Consider the following 20,195-nt stretch of genomic DNA (forward strand, 5'->3'; position numbering starts at 1 on the left):
AAGGTTGGGCTCAATAAATGTGAAGGATTTTATTGAGAGGCTATATAGGGGAGGAAAAATAAACGTCCCTCTACCCTTCTAGGTTTTTGGCTGAGGCACATTCATAATAAGAGAAATTAACTGGAGAAAAACAAAAAATCTAATTACATTCTTTCATACTCCCATAAGACCTGAGAGGCTCTTGGGCTGTTGAGATTTATGTGTTATCCTGAGCTAAGGAAAAGGGGGTAGGGATCCTAGGACGCCAAAGGGGAGAGAGAAAATGATTGGAAGAGCAGATATTTGATAAACAAATGTTTTCCTTGCCAAGAAAGAAAGTGTTTTATGTATTTATTTTTTTTAATGTAAAGAGACATATTTTGTAAAGGCTCTTAGCTGGTAAAGACTCCCTATCACAATTCTTTTAGACAATTGAGGAACAGGTAAAAAAAAAAAAAAAGTTATTGAGTCTGTTGGGCCTTGATAGTCCTCTACCTACCTAAGTGGCACATTCGGGAGCAGCCCACCTGGACCACGCCGGATCCTTACAATGAGCTGAGATGGGTTGGGGATCTCCAGTTCTTGCTATGGTGTCCTCTCAGTGTGTGCAACACTTCCATGTGTTTAACACCTGCTAAAACCCCTTTCTCTTTCCTCCATCTTTCTGAGGCAATGTTATTAACACTTTCCTTTCAGGAACAACATGTGAGTGCTCGACTTAAAAATGCGTTTCAGTATAAGAGTTTCTAGGGACATTGTTGCTTGCTAGATGCTAGCCAGTTGTGGATGACATGTGCTAAACACTCTGAAGTGTAAGCTGCCAGTTGTGATCAGTAAGAAAAGATTGATGTTTAAATGTATGTAAAGTATTATGTAGAAAGTAGAGGCAGAACAGAACTGCCTTAGAGAGCTTACAAAGTAAAACTAATACTTTCGCCATAGTATTTTTTAAATGATTTGAACCTATTTACATATTGCTAGAGAATGATTTTATAATTTTTCAATGAGTCCTTTTACCAACAATAAGCTTAGAAATGGCATAAAACAAATATTAAGTTGAAAAAAAGCAATAAAAATTCATAAGGAGCCTTATTTACTTATTTGGATTTGTTTTTTTCACTTGCCCTACACTGTGAAAGTTGTATTTCAGTCACCTAGAATTGAATACATTGATCTTTATTAATATTAGGTGATATTAATTTCCCATGATGCAAAGTAATGTTTAACAATGACCCAAAGTCACATAAATTCTTAGTGACAACAGTAAGAATTACACACTCAGACATATCTTGTTTTCAAGCCTAGTATCTTTCCAGTACTACTCTAGACGAGATAGTGGGGGAGATGTCTGTCTGCAGAGAGACTACAAATTAGAGAAATACAGGCTGGGTTAAATTTAACTACCACTCAACTAGATCTAAGTTACTCCAAGACTCTTTCCCACCGCTGCCAATAATCACAACAGTTTTGCTATGCTACAAAAACCACAAGTCTCTGAGAAGTATGTGTATTGCATGACCTTGTGATTTTGTGCTCTTTCCAATTACTAATACTCTTGGTCGTCACAATTTCATCTTGAAATCTCCTACAAGTCTTTTAAGGCCCTGCTCAAAGCCTCCTCATCAATAACACTTTCCCTGGCAGAATTCACCGAGCCCAATCCTTAACACATCAACTGAAAGTACTCTTTAACATAGGATAATCGGCAGGCAACAGAAAATGTTAGTTAAGAATGATTAAACTGACAATAAAGAACAATAAATCTCACATAGTAGTGGCAGAATTCAGAGCGCTTCTGGAAGGAAATTTTATAAAGGAAAAAAAATGCTGATGAAAACGTTGCATAATGGTTAGTAGTACAGTCTCAGTCTCTGGAAGTAAACTGGCTAGGTTAGAACTCTGCTACTCCATGTCTCTGGGTAAATTACACAACTTCAAGTGTTTCAATATCTTTCTCTGAAAAAAAAAAGGAAAAAAGGACAAACTCAAAGTGTTATTGTGAGTAAAAAATATGTTAATATGTTGCAAGAACTGGAAACAGTCTATGATGACAATAAAGATGAAAAAAATAAATAGCTCCAAGGATTGTGATAAAAATCTTGGGGAAAATAGAAGTATCCTTAGCAACACAGTTAATATATGCTATCTACCTAAAATCAATGTTGGTTAGGATGAAGTCAGAAGCCAGGGCAGATTCCTTCCAGTTTAGACTCTCTGGGACATAATCTCACTGGAAAACACACACAAGTAGATTAGCAGAATGGAACAAAAAGAAGAAAAAAAAGGAAAGAAGGAAAGGAAAGGACAAGAGGAAGGAAGGAAGAGACAGAGAGAAGGGGAAGAAGAAAGAGAAAGGGAGAAATGAAAGGAAAAAGGAAGGAAGGAACAAAGAAACAGGTGGATAAGACCAGAATAGAGTCCAAATATTTTCCCCATCTACTTAGGAAAAAGTGTATATTAATATTAGAAACTTAGATTTTATAGGTATTTTGTTCTAGCTGTTAATCTTAAAATAATGGTATACCATTTAACTCTCTCCATGATTTACTTCAAAATAATCTTATGGACAGTGTAGGGAGAGATGATGAAGGGTATAAATGTAACACATTTTCCTTTGATATGATAATTCTAGAAACTGGGTGGCTGCAACACACTGTTCTCTCTCTTTTTCTTTTATTTGTAACATAATTTTTAGCATTTGATCTTACTGACTTATCAACATTTTCAGATTTGGTATGAAACCAGCTGACATTTTAAAATATCTTTCCTGGCTGCAATAGCTCAACATTGTAACTGTGAACATTTGTGTTAACAAATGAGCTAAACTGGACCACACTTTGAGAATCTTTAACCCAGCTTGTATATTCACAAATTTCTCCCACATTATTAATCACTGAGCATCATGAAGTTGGAATTATAACATGTATTTTCTTTGGATTAGCAGGGCATTGAACAGTACCTGAGAGATTATGTGAGATTAATAATTAACATAAATGTACATAATATCTCTGGATTTCTCTTTGTTCATATTTATTTTAAAATTTTTTTCATGTTTACTTATTTTTGAGAGAGAGAGAGAGAGATACAGAGTGTGAATGGGGAGAGGCAGAGAGAGAGAGGGAGGCACAGAATCCGAAATAGGCTCCAGGCACTGAGCTCTCAGCACAGCTTGATGCAAGGCTTGATGCAAGGCTTGAACCCACAAACTGGGAGATCATGAACTGAACTGAAGTTGGATGGTGAACCGACTGAGGCACCCTGGCACCTCTCTTTGCTCATATTTAAATGAGGGTATCAATTTAAATTACATCTGAGCATCTTTCCATTAGATCTAAATGAAAATGTAAGAACAACAAATACCATTTTCTATTTTATACAGAATGATTTTAATTGGGATAGCAACATCTAATCATTCATTCAAAAGTCATAAAAGGGTAAATGCATTTTTTTGTGTGTGTGGCAGGCACTCTCTTGGGGAAAGGTGTATGGACCTGTAGAATTCTTCAAGGCCCCTACTTTCATTGATTAGGAAGATTAATATTATAAAAGCATGCAAAAAGAATTAGAATAGAGTGATACCCAGGCAGGGAAGTCCTTTTTATGATTATTACAAAAATACAGATGTAAGATTAAACATATCATACTACAGGTTATAAATGCAAAAATGGGAAAAAGGAGTAGATGTAAACTATATTATAAAAGACAGATAGCAGGAACTCTACCTCTTTAACTTAAGGAATAGGAAGCTAGATCATTTCTCTTGTTTCTACCATAAAAGTATATTTCTTGAAAAGGGTAAAAAATTACATCAGCACAGTGTGAAGTAGATATAAACATATAATTGTAAGTTAAATATAAAACAGTTTTAATTTAGGTAAAAACATAATTTTCCATTTTTGAAAATTGAAAAAGAAAAGCTTATGACCACAGGGGTTGTGACTTAAAATATTGTGATTATCGTATAGGTAAAGTTTATACTTCTTAATATTCATGCATCAGAGAATGAACTAAGTCTTAAAGATGTCATTTTTGTTCATCTGATGTTTTTATGATTCAACTTTTTGTTGTGTTTTATTTTGTTTTGTTTCCTCAAGGGCTAACCATTGCTTTTCCCAGCAGGGAGAAGAAAGCCCACCCACTAAGTCCCCTCCAACTTTCACTGATGAGATCTTGGGGCTGTTTACATTAGCCATGCAAATTTGAAAAACCCAAACTGTCTCCTGGTGTTTAATCTCACAACCCAATTTGTTTCTGAGGCTGGCGTGCTTAGCAGCTGTGCAGCAATGCCTTGCCTGTCCCACAGACAAAAGATAAGAAATAAAAAGTAAAAGAATAGGCAAAATACTCCAATACCTTAGACAGATCGCTGCATTGAAGGAGGTAATTAATGACCCTGAACACTCACAGCCAACCTATTTTCAGTTATAACTGAGAAGAAAATATACATGTCAGGTATTTTTCTGGAACTGGACCATATGTATAACAGTCACTCACAAGCACACTGAGAAAAGTTGGTAATGACAAAATATATGTGAGTAAGGAATTTCCCCCTCCACATCAATGATAGCTCTTTCTTATAGTTTATTTTAAAACATCTGTTTCTGGCAGATTTAAGAAAATATGAGTTTGGGTTAAAAAATCCCTGCTGCTGTTAAAAGAAAAAAAGAAAAAAGTATATATTTGTGTATTTGGGCTCAAAATGTCCCTCAGTGGAGCCATTTCGGAAGAAAAGTACCTTTAACACAGGTCTCTGAGACTGTGGGATATAAATAAAAGCCTCAGGAAATGAATATCCCTAAATTCTAAATCTGGAAATGAGTTGGATCTGACACTGCAATTATAAGGAAATAAAGGACTTCTAACCTAGATTCTAATATTCCATTCTGCATTTAGCACAGTAATTTTTTGGTATATAGAAAGGTTTACTAATTTAACTATGCAAACACCTTAACATTGTCTATAAGACCATTTATAATTTGATGTTTTTCTACTTCTCTCCCAACCAATTGTTTTTAACAGCAACACATTTCTCAGTGTTTCCTAAAAACACATATCCCTTTCTGTTCTATGCCATTATTCAAGATGATAATGTTGCCTTACTTGCCTTTCCTATTGTTCACCTTTAATAATCTACTTATTCAAGATCCTTCTCCAATTTTATCAGCTTTCCAAGTCTTCCTTTACCCCAACAGGCAATATTTATGTCTATCTATTTGCTGTTTTGGAAATAGCACTGATATTAAACTTATCTATTACCTTATGATCATTTATATAATAATATATTCCCCTCTGAACTAGGAACTCCATAAAGTCCCTGGGTAAAAGGCACTCCTGTATCAGGAAATCAACAGTTGAAGTGAGTAATCCAAAGAGTTTTATTTTATTGGACTGTCTGACCACTCAGTAAAAGAGTACCACCAAGAATTAGTTAACATACTCTCTATTTCATGTTTATGGCACCACCCTTGAAATTCCTTTAAATGATTTTTAAATGAATTTTTTGGACATATGAATTATATGTAAAACCTTTTGGAGGCTGACAATGGAAGCGGGTTACTTATACAGCACAGATGACACTCCTCCACCTCCGGTCCCCTCTATTCTGTTTTTGGAAATGGCTAATGTTTTCATGATTTCAGGAACAGTGCTTAGCATAGGGTGGCTTTTGAGAGATAAAGTATGCCTTCAATGGCCTAATTAATTATGTGCTTTCCGGCAAGGTTCTGCTTACAATTGTCTCCTACATCATGGCACTTCAGTACTAACTGAAAATTTAATCAAGCAGGAGCAATGTAGTTTAAGCAAGGTAATGTTGTAGATAAGAGTAAATAGAACTTAAAAAGAAGATAAACATACCTTTCTAATTGAAAAATAAGGTGTCTCTATACAGTTAGAAGGAAATGACAAAAGTACTCCAGTGAGTTAATGTAGCGTGCTTACACTTTAAAATGAGAAAATATAAAAGAGATAAGGTTTAAGAAAATGTTCTCACAATGAGAGTCTCCTCTTACGCTTTAAGCATTACCTGCCATGAAATGTTGTGAAGATGCACTCCAAGGGCACAGATCAACCTTGCATGTATTGTTGCTTCCTCGGGACAGATTATAGGTGAAGCCCTGGGGGGGAAAATGGAAAAAGGAGTTGACTCGCTTTTCCCTCTAGATGAATTATTTAGGTGTTTTGAATGTGTCCTTTCATTCACAACTGATAAATACACCAGTAAGGCTAGTTTCATATTAGAATAATATTTTTTTTGATTAGCCACAAATGGAGGATAATGAGCTCATGAACCCTTAGCACAGTTGTAAATAATAAACTTGGAAAATTAACCTGATGAGTCCCTAAAGTGAAAGGATACACATCTAGATCTGTACGTCTCTGATCCCACCCCTCAGAAGAGAATGACCCCATATAAGTCAGTCATATTTAAGATAATCCAGCAAAGACCATGAACAAAATATATTTCACCTATTATTCAAATTATATTTATTTACATGTGCTATGATTTATCTGTTTAACTTCTGCCTATATTCTTTTGTAGCTCATCAGTGTTGTCTTTCCAAAATATAAATTATATTATGTAGCTAGCAGTTGCATTGAAGTATTAGAAATAAAATAATCCCATTGCTTCTTATGGGATTGACCCCCATAATTGGAACATTGTCTCTGAAAACTAGAAAATGTATAGTTGATCCATCTCTAAAGGTTCCCATGATATTCTACATGTAGTGCCTCTAGAGAATAGCTTCAGAGATAATTCCTAAACTGACCTGGAAAACTAACTTCTAACACTGGAAGCAATTTATTTGATAAAACTCATCTAGGTTCCTATTAAGCAGCTGAAGACATTTATGAGCCAGTATTTTCTCTCCTTTGTGAAAATTCTGTCTCATATTAAGGATGACAATAGTTTATAATGCTCATTTATTTGGATAAGTGGAAACAAAATATAAATCTGAGGCAAAAAGGCAGGACTTCAATCCAGAATCCTTTGCTTACTCGCTTTGAGAATCTGAGCAATTTTCTACACTCTCTGTGCCTCAGTTGACACTAGGATTAATTACTTTATATAAAAAAAAAACAAAGCTATTTCTCATAAAAAGTACTTGCTGATCATCCTAAAATAATGTGGTTGTGTAATTTTCAGCTTTCTGAACTTTTCTTAAATGCCATAGTTTTAACTTTAATCTGGAGATTTGGACAAGCCAGTTTTATAAGCTCAATTCAGTAGAAACTGGGGACCTAAGGATTTTCCTGGTTATACTTTTCTACAGGCTTGCAAACCATTTTTGAGAGCGTGTTCTCAAAATTCATTCCTTATATAAAATGCATATCCTGTCTTCCTATGTCTTCTGTTTACCTTATTGGGGTATTTCCAGATCTTCTAAATGAGCAATACTTTGTGAGTTTTGAAAGTGCTTTTTAATCCAGGACATAGACTTGACCAGGAAAAAAAAAAAAAGTCTTGGTGTCTAGCAGCTTCTGGTTTCTCATGACCATATACTTGGTTTCCCACCCACCTGTGTCTGAACAGTTATTTTACCACAATGGTGATAGAGACTCCAAGTGAATTGACTGATACCTCTCACACTTTAATCTTGCTTTTTGTCTCTGTTTCTCAATTTTATGATGACAATGAAATTGGCCATTGTTTATGAAACCCCGGTGGCCCTGCCCTCTGTGCCTCTTTCTTCTCTCATGGATGTAGGGCTTTTTAGCCTGTAATGCAATCACATGGTTTGGTCTTATTATTTCTCTGGCAGGTTCTTCCAGTTGCCAAAAATAATCATGATAAAAACCAAATTATTATCCACATAAAGAGAGGACTCCTTGAAGAAGTGTATCAGAGTATCCTGTTTCCCTTCCCACCTTGTAACTAATGCTTTACCAATAGTGCATCCACAAGTCAGAATTTCACTCTTCAAACATAGAACTTGAAATTTCAGTTTCTAAAGACTTCTCTTTCTGCTGGAGGCCTCCTCCAGCTGGTCTAGGGGTCCCTGAAGGATGGATGGTGCCTGTGAGAGAGTAAGAGAGCCATGAGAATCTTTCTGATTCCCAGGTAGGCATCTCTGCACTGTAGGTTTTGGTGTCTTCTCTCACGGTCAAACGATAACATGACAGGAATTTTTACAATGGAAAACTCTTTGTGATATGATGCTTTGAAAAGTATACATAAACAGGGTTTCAGAAGTATTCTTGCAGAATTACTCCAATCATACTGAGGTTGAGTAAATCTTACAACTAAGGAAATCACAGGATGTTCTTAGTGAAAAACAGGATGACATACATATTTGTTCTAAGTTAATAACGCTGAGATTAGGACATTGGTGAAGTTGTATATAGATAGGATAGGAGTCATTCTGTCTGGCTCTCAAGAACGCGAATGTTTTTGAGCTGGTTAATAAGTTGTTTGTGGAAACTTTTTTGACTTGATGCTGAATTTGTAAACACCATGGAGGCCCTAAATGTGTTAGCCTTTGTTTTGGGGTTTATGTTTTAGCTAGTCTTATCTATTCTCATCCCAGATACCAGTGTAAGGGAGGGTGTTTGTGGAAAGTAGGATTTAGGGAATTGACTGCTATACATTACCAGTTAGAAAAAGTATAAGTATTAACTTAAGTTATGCCCTTATCTGTTCCTTAACTCTAAATTAGGCTCTTTGTCTCAGGGCCAGGCTCAATTGTAACTCTTGTATTCTTAATTGCCTTATTATCTAAGTCTTGGATCTGCAAGACCCATAGGAAGAGCCTTTTGACAATCATCCACAGTGCTTCAATCTAAAATCTCTTTTAAAGAGGCAGGAATATGCTTTTCCTTATGAGGAATCTGTGTGGGAATTATCGGTCTCATCTGGAATATTGTGAGGCCTGGCCAATACCAACAGCCCCACGTCCAACATGAGCCAGTAGTAGCAGAAGGAGATACCAGTTTTTCATTTCTCATGGCGGGAGCTGTGCAAACGCTGCCATTTCCTTGCTGTGACTGTCATCCAGCAAGGCCAGTGCGGCTCCCAGCACCTTTCATAGTCTTCTCATAATGTGAGACACTACAAACCTGTGGATTCCTACCATCCCAGACATGGTTCCACTGCACTTAGGTTTACGTCAGGAAACCCCACCCCAACTGCTGGAAGCTATCTCTGCCTGATAACTAAACCTGCCTTTCAGGAAAGGTTGGCCTTTCTAGCAGGTAGAAATGTCATTCTCTGTGTAATCTTCAGTAGTGCCTTGGCTTTATTATAAATATTCATGCCAATCAGAGAAATAAGCCAGATAGGGAAAGATAAATACTGTCTGATCTATTATATGTGGAATCTAAAAAAGTTGAACTCATAGAAACAGAAAATAGATTGGTGTCTGTCAGGGGGATGGAAGTTGGGGGAAATGGAGAGATGTTGGTGAAAGCATACAAACTTTAAATTATAAGGTGAATAAGTTCTAGGGATTGAATATACAGCATGGTGACTAGAGTTAACAATACTGTGTTGCATACTTAAAATTTGCTGAAAGATTTGATATTAAATGTTCTCACTACACGCACATATACCCCCGCACACACACTGGTAACTATGTGAAGTGATGGATGTGGTAGTCACAAAATATATACATAACAAATCATCTATTTGTACAACTTAAGTTTATATAATGTTGATTTGTCAATTTGATCTGCATAAAGGCAGAAGAACAATAAAAGAAGAGATACAGGCCCCCAAACTACTGATGCCCATCACTGCCTTATGTAGGCTCGAAACAGTTCCCAGCCCGAGAATTGTAAATGTTTCTCTGTTTTAAAAATATTTCCACCAATGAGAACTCCAGCCTAACTTACAAACGTTTTTCAAAAATATAGATTTACATGTAAAAAATATTTTTAAAGAATGTCTGTTTATTTTGAGAGAGAGCACAAGTGGGGGAGGGGCAGAGAGAATACCAAGCAAGCTCCCCACTGTCAGTGCAGAGTCTGATGCAAGGCTTGATCCCATGAACCCCTAAGATCATAACCTGAGTCAGAATCAAAAGTCCAATGCTCAACTGACTGAGCCACCTAGGTGCCCCAATAAAAAAATATTAATTCCAGAACAGTGAAGCAACTTTATTAAAAATATTCCCAAACTGAAAACAGCCCAAGTGTCCATCAGCATAACAATATATAAACATTAAGATATATCACATAAAATAGAATATTACTCTGCAATAAAAAAGAGCACTTTCTGAAGCATGGGAAAAAAGTAGATGACTCTCAAAAACATAATGTTGAGCAAAAGAAGCAAGTCATAGAAGAGTATATTTTAATGTTTCCATTTATAGAAAGTTCTAGAACAGGAAAGCTATTATTCCTAGAAAACAGAATAGTGGTTGCCTGGGGCAGGAGGTTGTGGTGGTCTGAATGGGGCAGAAGGATCTAACTATGTGGGATGTAACTATATTTAATATTTTCATCTGGGCTTTAGTTATAGGACTATATACATGTGTTAAAATTGATAAAGCTGAACACTTGTATCTGTGCATTTTACTAGATGTAAATTATACTCCAGTGAAATACTGATTCTTTTATTACCACAGATAATAAGGTAGAATTCGAAATGGGATATAGATTAATGCTATTAGCAGGGCTCTGGACTTATTCCTTAGGAACCACTGAATCTCATTTTTTTGCCCTGAGAGATACCATGTACTTTACTATTCTTCCTAAAGTATGTACTGATAAGAACAAGATGTTATGGTAGTAAGACCTTGGGACAATTCTAACAAATGAGACTATGGTTTGCCAGGGTATCACCTTTTAGTTTTCCTGCCAGACATTCTTTTCCACTAACTTCAGAGTACATAAAATTATAAGCTAGTCATTGACAAATAGTTTCAACAATTTGCAGAAATATTTCAAAATGTACAAAAGTATGATTGGCAGCACTCTCCCCACCCCTCATTCATTTATTTATTCATTTATCCATTCATTTACATGCTTCAGGTTCATGGAACTACAGTTTAGATATTTACTTTTGGAAAACAGTCTTGTCCTTTACCACCTACAGATATTAATAATTATTTTTAAGAGGCAACATGTAGTAATATATTGGGAGGGAAAATTTTGCTAGTTTCATTTCATGAGAATCGTTTATTATGTACTTTTTTTCAGGACAATAGACAAAATCTTCAAATATTGACTTGGAATCTACATGGAGTCACAAGTTCAAATATTTTGTCAAAGTTTTTGTTTTAATGTTTTATTTATTTCTGAGCAAGAGACAGTGTAGTGGGGAGGGTCAGAGAGAGAGGGAGATACAACTACGAAGAAGCCTCTAGTCTCTGAGATAGCTGTCAACACAGAGCCAGACGCAGGGCTGGAAGCCACGAACCATGAGATCATGACCTGAGCTGAAGTTGGATGCTTAAATGACTGAGCCACCCAGGTGCCCCAATTTTGTCAAAGTTAATTCAGTAATTTTTTTCATATAGTCATAGTAATATATATTCTGTACTTAAAAAAAAAAATCTAACTCATGTTTTATATGTAAACACAGTAAATTGTAAAATTTTACATTCAAAGGCAGGGAATAAACATTTTAAAATTCTTATGTTATTCACTATTACACTTCCTTTTATAGTTCTTGTATTATCTCTGTCAATTTTAATCAGTTTTAGTCTAAAAATCAGTTTTAGTCTTAAAGAAATACCAGGACAAAAGATTTCTTGTATTTTCGTAATCTTAGTGTGGTTGGGGCAATTTTTAGTTGATTGATGTGTCCAAAAGGAGACTTAAAACTGGAACAGAGTTGAGTCTCTTTTTTAAAATTTCAAATTATTTGAGTATGTGTGTTTTTATTGATGTGATTTTATGTAGTGAATCTTAAATATCAGTAAGTGTGATTTAAAAACTAACACTCAAGGGTAGGCAATGTAACTTCTAATGATAGAAAGGACAGATGGTGTCAAGACATTCTGAAAAGGAACCATATATAGTTGAGGTTAGTTGTGTTCTTATCTTTTAGTCTGACTGTGGATAATCTATTAGTTGGAATAATATGTGATACTTAGTCATACCATTAATATAGCTTACTGAGATTCAACACTGTGGGAAGATTAAATGTAATTAGTAGAAGTTACACTTCATTTTATTTTATAAATCGACTCATCACATTAAAAAATTAACATCCTCTGTAACAATGATAAAGTAGTAAGTGAGTGTGTATGTGTATGTCTGTGTGAACCCTCGGTATGGAATGTATAAAATAAGTATTCAAATTAGAAGCACTTCAAAGAATTATTGTTTAGCATGAACTTTGAAGGAAAATTAGGTACAATATTCATGAAAGAAAACAGTTTTCTGCAGTTTCAAAAAGGTAAAGAGGATGTATAGAGCTGTTGGATCACTATCTTGTACACCTGAATCCAATACAACACTATATGTTAACTAAAAGCAATTAAAGATAAAAAACTTAAAATGTGAAGAAGAATACCTAAAATGACATTAATAAAGACAATTGCAATTACAAAAATATAGAAAAATAATCACTTCAATCTGTGTGAGAGTATAATTAAAGAGAAGTGAAAAGTCCAACATACATCAACAAGAGCGAAAGCAGGACAAGGATGGTTATGGCTCAAACAGGAAAACTACATTTTATCATTTCCTTATTCTATTTAAAATACTTCAGTAACTTCTTTTTTGCTTCATACTATTGTCTCTAATGGTCTTGCCAAATTTTGCTCTACTTTCCTTCATCAATATTACCATTTCTTCCTTTCATTCTAGTTCCCTAAAAATTCTAGATTGTTTCTCTAACTAATCATGATTAATCTGTCTTCTGAAGCCTGTGTCTTTTGTGTAAATCTTTTTCAGCATTATTGTTGCATCTGTTAACACACTGAAGACACAACTCTAACCGTGTATCTGTTTCTTTCAGAAGACTATGAGCTGTCAATTTCAGGAAATGAATTCCATTATATTTATAGTCTTAGGATCTACTATAAAGTCTAGATATAGTAAATGTTTAATAATATGTTAATTTAAAAATATCATTGTTTAAACAAAACCCTTTATAACTACGACTGGTTTAACATATCTACAGTGTCATCTCAAGATCCTAATAGCTTCTTTCAAGGATCATTTCTGCTTTCTTAGAAGATCACGAGAACTTCCTATGTGCCATTTATATTATAATGATAATATTGCTTTATGTGATATTTGGGTCTCTTTTTTTTTTCTTTCAAACTCAGTTGTAAATTTCTTCAGGTTAGGCATCACATTTTATAAATCTTTGTATTCTCTACAGATCCAGCCCAGTACCTTGCATGTATCAAATACTTATTATTTGTTGAGTAAATGAATTTTGTGTACAAAAGAAGACAGGCAACATCTAATAAGCAGAAAAAACTTCTGGGAAATCATTGACTTTTTAAAATCTTAAAGGTCATGTTTCCCTGCATTGGCTATTTTTTGTAATTTATCAATACTTACTGACATCACATAGCTAATGTGATTTTTTTAAATGTGGACTATGGTGAACTTCACATGGGAGTTAATTCATATGTTCTAGGCATCAAGCTATATTAAATATGAAGTCTTTTTTTTTCATTCCTATTCCTTTTTTGAGGGAGTGACTGTGCAATCACATCCTGTGAAATTCCCTGTATGAGTTATACACTCTCAGAATCATATACTAAAATTATAGCAGCAGACACAACAGCTTAAGTTTACTTTTAAGCTATATTAATTTTTTGTTGATGTTTTTGGTTTACTTCATCAGGTATATGAGCCTTTATTTTAATCAATATGACTTTGTCTATGTCTTTCTGATTTAAAGCTTGCCATTTGCAAGAATGTGGATGGAACTAGAGTGCATTATGCTAAGTGAAGTAAGTCAGTGAGAGAAAGATAAATATCATGATTTCACTCATATGTGGAATTTAAGAAACAAAACAGATGAACATAGGAGAAAGGAAGGAAAAATAAGAAACAGAGAGGGAGAAAATCATAGAAGACTTTTAAATACAGAGAACAAGCTGAGGAGTGTTGGGTGCAAGATGGGCTAAATGGGTGATGGGCATTAAGGAGGCCACTGGTTGGGATGAGCACCGGGTGCTATATGTAAGTGATGAATCACTTAACTCTAGACCTGAAACCATTATTACACTGTATGTTAACTAACTTGGATTTAAATTAAAAAAAAACTTGAAATGATTCACATATCTAAGCTTAGAAGCACGCTTTTTCTCTCTCCCCTTCTCCCCTTCTGCTTCCCACTCTCTCTAGCTTTCCTCTTCTCCCTTTTTCTCTCTTATCATCCCCAGTACCTCAAAAACAACAATTGTTTAGCATTTATGTAAAATTGATCCAAATGAAACTAAAGTGATTCAGCAAAAATATGGGTAAGCCATTATGGAGATTCAGAAATCCAGGGCATAACACTGAGTGACACAAAACTATGAGAGGGAGACACTGTTCAGCATAAAGTGTGCCTTTAAATATTACACAGTGCTCATAAGCATACATGCATAACTATTTTCCTGCATATAGTCTTCCCAAAAGGAATGTGCATACATATATAAAACAAAGAACCTAGATAAAAATTTAAAAGACTATTAATATTGGAGATGTCGAATTATCTACATGGTAATTCTAATCCCATATGCCATTCAAAAATTCACTTTTCTGTTACCTATTTTTATAGCATGCAGACTCTGAAAGAGTGTGAAACAAAATGCCCACCTTAGCAATATGATATGTTATTTTAGAGCTTAGCAAATTATTGCCTTCTTTTATAATCACCAAAGAAATACACTGTATAACCAAGGTTATGAAATTCTCTGCCCCTTGAAGTCTGTGCCTTTGCCCAGACATTTGGGAATTCACTAAAAGATGAAAGGGCTACTTTTGGCATCGGCCTTTGAACACAGTGCTAATCCTTTCACTTTGGCTTTAGAGCACTATGCAGTTTAAGATAATAAAGACATTCTTTCATATTTTATTGGCAATCTTGTCAAAGATCCTTAGTGTTTCCATAGAAGGTATCATGTATATACATACACAGATAGATTAAATATAGAATTTACAATGCCAAAAGACTGTATCTTGTGAATATGGAGTTTATTATACTCATAATAATCAGTCACTACATTTACATTGCTGGGTGTCCTTTTTTGTAATAACATTAACAATGCCTTATAATGAATAGAATGGTTGGTGTGAATAAATATGTGCTTTGATAGAAAGCACTTCTAAATTATGTGACTGGAAAACCTGAGCTTGACTCCTTTGTTGAGACATGAAAAATTAATGATATTTTCATTACTTGGCATATTAAATTTTATATATTTAAACTATTAGGAATAAACCTTAAGTTCACAAGTTTCTAAAATCACCATACATGGTAAATTTTAGAGAAAATCCTATGAGGTGATTGAAACCCTCAACTTGAAAAAATGAATTAGTGAAATTGAAGGCATTTTTTCAAAAATGAAGATTTTCATTGTAGTAACAGGAACTCCTTCTAATCTGGAAAATAATTCTAAGAGTTTGTATTGTCACAATTGAATAAAGTACACCATTTTTAGTTAAAGGAAATAAAAATCATTGCTCCTTATTATCATCATAGATTAGATTTATCTAGTGTTTACTGTGTGCCTAGTACAGTTAACCCTTGATCAACAGGGCTCTGAACACTGTGGGTTCACTTATACGTAGATGTTTTAAAATATGGTACAGTGCTGTAAATGCATCTTCCCTTCATTATGATTTTCTTAATAACATTTTCTTTTTTCTCACTTACTTTAAGAATACAGTATCCAATGGGGCGCCTGGGTGGCTTACTTGGTTAAGCGTCCGACTTTCTCTTAGGTCATGATCTCGCGGTTCGTGGGTTCGAGCCCTGCGTCGGGCTCTGTGCTGACAGCCAGCTCAAAGCCTGGAGCCTGCTTCAGAGTCTGTGTCTCCCTCTCTCTCTGACCCTTCCCTGCTCACGCTGTCTCTCTCTCTCTCCTAGAAATAAATAAAAACATTAAAAAAAAAAGAATACAGTATCCAATACATATAACATACAAAATATGTGTTAGCAAACTGTTTGTGTTATTGGTAAGGCTTCTGGTCAGCAGTAGGCTATTACTAGTTAGGTTTGAGAGGGGTCAAAAGTTACAGGGGATTTTCAAGTACAATGGCAGGCAAGTACTGTAATGTTCAAGGGTCAATAGTAACTGTTTTACTTGCTTACATGTCTTACCTGAATTGTTTGTATTTAATTTAACAACATTTCTTTTTTTAAGTTTATTTGTTTATTTTGAGAGAGAGCACACGGGTAGAGAGAGAGGGAGAGAGAGAATACTAAGCAGGCTCCGTCTTGTCAAAGTGTAGTGGAATGTGGGTCTAGAACTCACAAACCATGAGATCATGACCTGAGCTGAAGAGTCCTATGCTCAACCAATTGAGTCATCCAGGCTCCCCTAATTCCATACCATTTCTAATATTACTTTAATTCGCATGAAAATATTAATGGTTAGGGAGATTAAGTAATTGGCCCAATTTTACACAGCTTATAGGACAGGGTGAGGTTCAACCTAGAATCTCATGCATTCCTTCAAAAAGCTTGAGTTTTTGACTATTTCATATTTATATGTTTACCCTAGCAACAGTCAGAATGCCACCCAGAGGATAGTACTGATAAAATTCTTTGTAATATTTTAACTGAACAAAATGGTGAAAATGAAAATTAGTCAGCCTAATGTAAGAAATGGTGCATAATGTGTGACTGAAGTATGGGGGTGCTTGGAGTATGTTTAGGCCAGAAAGTTTCACATATATTGCACAACCAAAATTAATTTGTTAGCAAATTTCTTCTAAAAATGAAAATAAGCCCTTCCTCTCAAGGGTTAAAACACGAATTTTAAGTTTTTTAGATATTCACAATATGTCTGATTATTAGATTGCTTAAGATTTAGGATAAATTGGTATTCTTAGGAAACGAGAGAGTGCTTTTTTTTTGATGAGGGGAGGGCAAGAAGTGTTAATTGCACAGATTGGTTCAAGTGGGATGTCACCATGGGGGACTTTAATCAAATTAATGTAATATTCATATATCCCACCATTCCTTCTGTAGATTTAATATACAGTTTAAATATTCCTACAGCAATACTCCATGTAATAATTTTTTTCATTTTAAATAATCACTAATTCATTTTGGCTTGACTACTTGTATAATATTCATGTGTTTTTATAAATAAAGATAGTAAAATAATCCTTCAAATATTACAGGAAAACATAAAATTAAAAATATTGACAGTATTTTTAATTCTTTATCATGAAATTGCAAAGATTCTTAGATTATCTCAACTAAAACCGCTATTTTTCATAAAAGGAACATTGAGATTGAATTACACCATTAACATAACTAATGAATTTGCATTTGTATTCAGTGAGTACAGTGTAGAAGAAAAAGGTTCATAATTTTAATTTTCACGCAGCCTTATTGCTTTTCTCCTAATCACAAATTTCTTGCAAAGACCATATTGAGCTAGAGTCACTTTTTATTTCATTAGAATGTAATTTTGGCCCTAGTTTTTCCACTAGTGAACTTACTAGGTGCTCTGGTCGCCTCTCTATGACAGTGTCCAACATGTACATTTGTCGTCATCTTTCCTAACCTCTTAACATCATTTGGGCCTATGGTTTACTCACCTTTGCTTGAAAAACTGCTACCCTTTTTCTTCCACAGCGATATCTGTCTTCCTCCTCTCACTCACTCTCGTCTTCTCTTGTCACCAACTCTTCCACCTGTCATTTAAGTAGTGTCTGAGTATTTTGTTGTTTTCTACACTCTTTCTTCCTAAATTCATATTGGTCCAAGGCTTAATTACTATTAATACATGAATCATATCTAAATGTTTTTCCTCAGACTGTATTTTCCTGGGAGGTAAAGATTTCTATATCCAACCACATAGTCCATATTTCAACTATATAACTCTATAAAGTTATATAGTTCTATAAACAAATTTTCTTTTCCTCCAGCTCCTGGAAATCACTGCTGTCCTTTCTGTCTGTATAGATTTACCTGTTCTGGATATGTCATTTAAAAGGAATCATGCAACATGTGACTTTTCGTATCTTGTTTCTTTCACATAAATGTATGTTTTTCAGAATCACCTATGTGGCTGCATGTACCAGAACATGATTCCTTTTCATGGATGAATAACATTCCACTTCACGGATTTTGTACATTTTGCTTATCTATTCATCAGTTGATAGAATGAGATGTTTTCCCTTTTTACGTATTATGACTAATGTCATCATTAATATTCTTGTACAGATTTCAGTGTGTTTTTGCTTCTCGTGTGCATATACGTAGAGAGTAGAAGTGGTTGATCATATGGTTACATTATGCTTAATGTATTGAGGAACAGTGAAACCTATTTCTAAAGCAGCCTCACTATTTTATATTCCCACAACAATGTATGAGGATTCCAATTTCTTCACAACTGCACTAATGTTTGTTAATACCTGCCTTATTATTTTCATGCTGTGTGTGTGATGTGGTCATTTACTGAGGTTTTAATTTATGTTTTGTAATGACCTACGATATCTAAAATCTTTTTATGTATTTATTTCCCATTTACATATCTTTGGAGAACTGTATGTTCAAAATATATGCCCATTTTTAATTGTGTTATCTTTATATTGTTGAGTTCTTTATATATTATACATACAGGTTATATATACAAGTTCTTTACATATTCTTGATGTTAGACTCTTGTCAGATGTATGATTTACAAATACTTTCTTTTTGAGGGGAGAGCATTGCTCTTTATCTATGACAACTATTCCACATTTATGATCCTTTCCAGTCAGAAGTTCTTTGAAATGGTGCCAGAGGCCTTGGGCAGTTGGAAGATGGAGTCATCTGACTCACCCATCCTGCAAATGGCCCCAGAGATAGCAAAGGTTTTAAACTGACTGTTCAACCTGCCTGTGACCTTGACCCCTCCAACAGGTACATCTGGATGAGTACATGATCCTTGGTGTGGATGATGTGGTTGCTGGTAGAGCATTTCCACCACATATGCAGGTCTAGGAACTGGACCATTTCATGTTAATAATTGTAAATGGTACAGATATGGTATACAGCTGTACATGTGGACCAATTATCTTCCCACTCTTTATAAAATGGACTATTCTTTCTCCTTAAAATATATTCATCATTCTTCTGGGAAGTCATTTGGCATAAATATAAGGATTTGTTTCTGGATTCTCAATTCTATATATTGGTTTGTATATCTTCCCTTATGCCAGTATCATAAACTCTTGATTACTGTAGTTTCTTAATAAGTTTTGAGGTCTAGAAGTGTGAGTGCTTCAGGATTGTTCTTCTTCCACAAGTTTGTTTGGCTTATTCTTGGTCCCTTGCATTTTCAAATAAATTGAAGAATTAGTTTGCATTTTATAATATGTGTGTGTGTGCATGTGTGTGTGTGTGTATGTGTGTATAATTATCACACCATACACCCTCAGGAAAAAAAATCCCATTGTACAACTGGAATATATACAATTTTCACTTGTAAACCAAATCTCAATAGAGCTAGGGAAAAAAAAAGAGTGCCATAGAATTAGTTTGTCAGTTTCTTCAACAAACCCCCTAGTAATTTGACAGGGATTTTGTTTCTTTATTTTGAACTATACATGAACTTGTGGATCATTCCATCTTAACAATATTATTTTTCAATTCATGTACATGAGGTGTCTTTCTATTTCTTTAGATTTCTTTTATTTTTTTCAATGCTTTGAAGTTTTTGGTATATTAGTCTTCTTCTTTTGTTAAATTTATTTTTAAATGTTTCAATATTTTATTCTTTTCAATGTTATTTTAAATATAATTGTTTGCTAAATTTTATTTTATAATTGTTCATCTTTAATGCCTAGAAGTACAGTTGATTTTATATATTGATCTGTATCCTTCAACCTGCTCAATTCATTTATCTAATTGGTTTTGAAGGAATCAAAAGTATTGATTTCTTAGAATTTTCTATGTGGAAGTTCATGTCATCCACAAATATTGTTTTATTTCTTATATTCTAATATGTATGCCTTTTATTTCTTTTTCTTAATTTCACCTACTAGATTCTTTAGTACAATGTTTAACGATAAGAGCCTGGGAAGATGTTTTGTCTTTTTCCTAATCTTTGGGTGAAATCCTTCAGTCTTTCCTATTTAAGTACAACCTTAACTATAGG

General features: G+C 34.4%; 1 pseudogene; it reads right to left on the reverse strand.

Annotated features, from left to right (window-relative positions):
• Window positions 1-18,812: 18,812 nt before the first annotated feature.
• Window positions 18,813-19,051, reverse strand: LOC120224830 (annotated as a pseudogene).
• Between the last annotated feature and the right edge of the window lie 1,144 nt (window positions 19,052-20,195).

The sequence above is a fragment of the Hyaena hyaena genome, unplaced genomic scaffold (assembly GCF_003009895.1).
Source record: "Hyaena hyaena isolate Hyena2069 unplaced genomic scaffold, ASM300989v1 scaffold_1266, whole genome shotgun sequence".
NCBI classification, from domain to species: Eukaryota; Metazoa; Chordata; class Mammalia; order Carnivora; family Hyaenidae; genus Hyaena; species Hyaena hyaena.